The sequence below is a fragment of the Colobus angolensis genome, unplaced genomic scaffold (assembly GCF_000951035.1).
Source record: "Colobus angolensis palliatus isolate OR3802 unplaced genomic scaffold, Cang.pa_1.0 Scaffold93, whole genome shotgun sequence".
In the NCBI taxonomy this organism is placed as follows: Eukaryota; Metazoa; Chordata; class Mammalia; order Primates; family Cercopithecidae; genus Colobus; species Colobus angolensis.
Window position 1 is genome coordinate 968907 of NW_012123265.1, and position 6187 is coordinate 975093.

Sequence of the window (6187 nt, forward strand, 5' to 3'; positions counted from 1 at the left end):
AAAGAATATAAAAGAATACTTTATTACCAAGTGTTGTTTATGCTAGGAATACATAGTTGGCTTAACACTTGACACTCAATCAGTATGATTCATTTTATTAACAGTATAAGGAGAAAACCCATGTGATCTTTTCAATGAACGCAGAAAAAGCATTTGACAAAATTCAATACCCATTCACAACACAAATTAAGAATAAAAGGGAACTTCTACAATCTGATAAAGGGTATCCATGAACAAACCTACAGTTACCATCATACTTAGTGGTGAAGTAAAACAGACACAGGATGTCTACTCTCACTTCTATTCAACATGTTACTGAAAATCTTTGTCATTGAAATAGGGCAAAAGCAGCAATAAAAGACATACAAGAGCAGAAAGGAAGAAGCAAAATTGTTTCTATTCACAGATGGCATCATCGTTTATGTAAAAGCCCTAAGGACTTTATAAAACAACTACTAGAACTAATAAATGAATTTAGAAAGTTCACAGAATACAAGCAATAAAACAAAAATTAAAAAACAAAAAAAACAAGAAATTTTATTTTATATTTGCAGCAAAAATGACAAAATGAAATTTGGTTTATTTTTATTTATTTATTTAATTTTTTTTTTTTTTGAGACTGAGTCTTGCTCTGTCAAGGCTGGAGTACAGTGGCACAATCTCGACTCACTGCAACCTCCACCTCCTGGGTTCAAGAGATTCTCCTACCTCAGCCTCCTGAGTAGCAGGGATTACAGGCACCCGCAATCACGCTTGGCTAATTTTTTTGTATTTTTAGTAGAGATCGGGTTTCACCATGTTGGCCAGGGTGGTCTCAAACTCCTGACATCAGGTGATCCACCTGCCTTGGCCTCCCAAAGTGCTGGGATTACAGGCATACGCCACCACTCCCAGCTGAAATTTAAAACTTTTTTTTTTTTTTGAGACAGTTTCATTTTGTCTCCTAGGCTGGAGTGCAGTGGTGTGATCTTGGCTCATTGCAACCTCTGCCTCCCAGGTTCAAGCAATTCTTGTGCCTCTACCTCCCCAGTAGCTGGGACTACAGGCGCGTGCCACCACACGAGTGATCTCTTGTATTTTAGTAGAGATGGGTATTTAGTAGAGAAGTATTTAGTTTCACCATGTTGCCCAGGCTGGTCTCGAACTCCTGAGCTCAGGTGATCCACCTGCCTCGGCCTCCCAAAGTGCTGGCATTACAGGTGTGAGCCACCACGCCCAGCCTAAAACTTTAATTTACAAAAGTTAGGATAAATTTAGCACAAGATATACAAGCTCTCTACACTGAAAACTTGCTGATAAATTTTTTATTTATTTATTTTTTTGAGACGGAGTTTCACTCTTCTCGCCCAGGCTGGAGTGCAATGGCAGATCTTGGCTCACTGCTACCTCCACTTCCCAGGTTCAAGCAATTCTCCTGCCTCAGCCTCCTAGGTAGCTGGAATTATAGATACCCACCACCACACTCGGTTAATTTTTGCATTTTTAGTAGAAACGGAGTTTCACCACGTTGGCCAAGATGGTCTCGAACTCCTGACCTCCGGTGATCCACCCGCCTTGGCCTCCCAAAGTGTTGGGATTATAGGTGTGAGCCACCATGCCCAGCCAAGAAAAAATTTTAAAGACCCAGATAAAGAAGAGATATATCCAGCTGGGAGAGGTGGCTCATGCCTGTAATTTCAGCACTTTGGGAGGCAGAGGTGGGCAGATCACGAGGTCAGGAGTTCGAGACCATCCTAGCTAACACGGTGAAACCCCGTTTCTACTGAAAACACAAAACATTAGCCGGGTGTGGTGGTGGGCACCTGTAGCCCCAGCTACTCGGGAGGCTGAGGCAGGAGAATGGCTTGAACCCTGTGAAGGTTATAGTGAGCTGAGATCGTGCCACTGCACTCCGGCCTGGGGGACAGAGTGAGACTCCTCCTAAAAAAAAAAAAAAAAAAATTAGCCGGGCATGGTGGCGGGCCCCTGTAATCCCAGCTACTTGGGAGAATCGCTTGAACCCAGGAGGTGGGGGTTGAGGTAAGCCAAGATCACGCCATTGTACTCCAGCCTGGGTGACAGAGCAAGACTCTGTCTTAAAAAAAAAAAAAAAAAAAAAAAGATGTCAATTGTTCACAAATTGATCTATAAAGTCAATGTAATGACAATAAAAATCTCATCAGACCTTTCTGCAGAAATTGATAAACTGATTAAAAAATTTATATAGAAACCTATAAGACCCAGAATAGTCAAGAACAATGTTAGAGAACTTATACTACCCAACTTACTATAGAACTACAGTAATTAAAGACAACGTGGTACTGGCATAAGGACTGTTAGGCAGATTGATAAAACAGAATTGAGAATCCAGAAACAGTCCCACACTTATATGGCTATTTGATCTTCAACAAAGATATGAAATCAATACAATACGGAAAGAAAATTCCTTTACTAAATGAGGTTAGAACAACTGGATATCCATATGGGAAAAACAAAAACAAAAACAAAAACAAAAACAAAACAAAACAAAACAAAAAAACAAAAAACCTTGACCCTTAATTCACACCATACACCAAAATTAACTCAAAATAGATCATAAATACAAAATCTAAACTATAAAACTTTTGGAAGAAAACACAGAAGAAATTATTTTATGATTCTAGAGTAGACAACAATTTCTTGTTTTTTTGTTTTATTTTGGTTTTTGTTTCTTTTCTTTTTTTGCAACAGGGTCTTGCTCTGTCACCCAGGCTGGATTGCAGTGGCCTGATTCCAGCTCACTGCAGCCTTAATCTCCCAGGTTCAAGTGATCCTCCTGCCTCAGCTCCCTAGTAGCTGGGATTACAATTGTATGCCACCATGCTTGACTAATTATTTATAGAGATGAGGTCTCACGATGTTGCCCAGGCAGGTCTTGAACTCCTATGCTTGAGCAATCCTCCCACTCTGCCTCTTAAAGTACTGGGATTATAGGTGTGAGCCACTGTGCCCAGAAAAAATTCTTAAAACACAAAAGGCATGAGCCAAAAAGGAAAAAAACTGGACTTCATCAAAATTTAAAACTTCTTTTCAAAATATACAGTTCAAGCCACAGAGAGGGAGAAAATGTTTGCAGTACATATATATGACAAACGCATTGCTCCAGAATATATGAAGAACACTTCATATATTCTCAATAAATACAGACTCATATGCTCAATAAAACAAACTATTTAAAAAATGGACAATTATTCAAACAGACACTTCAAAAAAGAAGTTATTCAAATGACCAACTGCATATGAAAAGATGCTCAATATCATTAGTTATCAGGGTAATGCAAATTAAAACCACAATGAGATACCACTACACACACCAGAACGGCTAAAATTGACAAAGATTGACACTACCAAATGACGTGAAGCAACTGGAACTGTCATACATTGTTGGCAGAAGTATGACATGATCAAAACACAGTTGGTCTGGCAGTTTCTTAGAAAACCAAACATATACCTACCCTATAATCCAGCAATTCCAATCTAACATACTTGCCCAAGAAAAATTAACACACAATGCACATTTTCCTAACAAAGACTTGTACAAGAATGTTCATAGCAGCACTATTCATGAGAGCCCCAAACTGGAAACAGCCCACATAGCCAACAAGATGTTTCTTGTTTACATTAAGTTCTACAATAGGCAAAACTAATCTACGCTTTAAAAAACCCAGAACCAGTTATCTCTAGGGGAGTAGGAGTGGGAAATGATTGTGAAACGGCAGAAGGGAACTTTCTGGGATAACAGTAATGATGTATATCTGTTTTTTCTTTCGGTTTCTTTTTTTTTCCTTTTCTCACCTGGAAGTAACAATGTGTATCTTGACAGAGGTTTTAATTACAAAAGTATATATATATATATTTTTTCTTTTAGAGACAGAGTCTCACTCTGTCACCCAGGCTGGAGTGCAGTGGCACAATCTCAGATCACTGCAAACCCTGCCTCGTGGGTTCCAGTGATTCTCATGCCTCAGCCAAGTACATGCGTTTTTAAAACTCACTGAATGATATATGTATTATTTGTGCATTTCATTGCATATAAATTTTACCTAAAACAAATGAACTATAAAAAATCCAAATAAATATTAAACTCTAGTTAATGTTATAATGCTGAAGTGTTTATGGGTAAAATGTACTGATATCTGCAACTTACTTTGAATGCATCAAAAAAAAAAGAAAACATGAATTGATGTATGGGTAGATGGATAGAAATGTGATAAACCAAATATAATAAAATGTGAATTGTGGAATCTAAATGATGTGTATAAGGGTGTCTGCCATATTCTTTCAACTTTTCTTTTTTTCTTTTTGAGACAGGGGTCTCGCTCTGTCACCCAGGCTAGGGTGCAGTGACGCAATCACAATTCACTGTAGCTTTCATTCTTGGGCTCAAGCAGTCCTCCCACCTCAGCCTCTCCAGTAGCTGGGACCACAGTTGCATACCACCCTACCTGACTAATTTTTTCATCTTTTGTAGAGATGTGAGGGTCTCACTATGTTGCCCAGGCTGGTCTTGATCTCCCGGGCTCAAGCAATCCTCCCGCCTCAGCCTCCCCAAAGTGTTGGGATTACAGGCATGAGCTACTGCACTTGGCCATCAGCTTTTCTATTTGTTTAGAAAACCATAATAAAAATTTGAAAATATATATGGACATGCAGCCAGGTCAAATAAACCAAAAACGTTTTTTTTGAAAATATAAATACAAGCAACAGACCTCAAAACTAAAGCTAATATACCTTCTAAGAAACAAATTAGAAGGAATCAAAATGTAATTGATAATAACTATGTCCAATACTGCATGATTTATAATAGTGTAAAATTAGAAATGCATGTCCCATAACAGGTGTTTGTTGAGTAAATTATGGTCTAATTGTATCTAACATACTATATGTATGTGAAGTACTTATTTTGTTTATTGTGTATTGTCTTTCTATTAACTAGAATCAAAGCACCTAGAAAACAGGGGTATTGATTTGTTTTGTTCACTGCTGTATTCTCTTTGCCTGGAACAAAGCCTGACAAGTAAAAGCTGTTTAATAAATTGTTATTGAATGAATAAACAATGGAATATTTTGTAGCCATTAAATGATGTTGAACATTTAATGACATGTTCATAATATATTCTAATGTGAACAAAGAGTACAAAACACTACATGAGCAAAAGATACAGACAGCTTATAGAAAAAGAAATGCAAATGGCCCTTAAACATGAACATATGATCAATCTTGCTCATAATAAGAGAAAAGTAAATTAAAGTTACACTGAAATATCACTTTCCATCTATCGAACTGGCTAAAATCCAAAAGTTTTATAACACATTCTGTAGCAAGTCTGTGAGGAAACACACACTCTCATACATTGTTGGTAGGAACTAAAATGGTACATCCCCAAGGGGAGAAATTTGGCAATATCTAGCAAAATTACATAGGCATTTCCCTGTGGCCCAGCAATCCCACTTTTAGGAATCTAACTTATAGATACACAGGCAAACAATGAAAAATGACATATTTACAAGACTATTCATTGCAGTACTTCTTAAATGAGCAAAAGACTTGAAAACAACCCAAATGTCCACTAGTAGAGAACTGGCTGAATAAACTATGCAGCTATAAAAGAGAAAACAGAAGATTTATACGTACCACTGTGTAGCAGTCGCTAAGACACTAAGTTTAAAAAGTAAGATGCAGGCCAGGTGTAGTGGCTCAGGCCTGTAATCCCAGCACTTTGGGAGGCCGAGGTGGGCAGATCACGAGGTCAGGAGTTCGAGGCTAGCCTGACCAACATGGTGAAACCCCCCCCCGTCTCTACTAAAAATACAAAAAATTAGCCAGGGGTGGTGGTGCGCACCTGTAATCCCAGCTACTTGGGAGACTGAGGAAGGAGAATCGCTTGAACCCGGGAGGCAGAGGTTGCAGTGAGCCGAGATTGCACCACTGCACTCCAGCCTGGGCGACAAAGTGAGACTCCGTCTCAAAAATAAAAATTAAAATTAAATTAAAATAAAAATTAACGGCCGGGCACAGTGGCTCACGCCTGTAATCCCAGCACTTTGGGAGGCCGAGGCAGGTGGATGACGAGGTCAGGAGATCCAGACCATCCTGGCTAACACAGTGAAACCCCGTCTCTACTATTAATACAAAAAAAGTAGCCGGGCGTGGTGGCGGGCGCCTGTA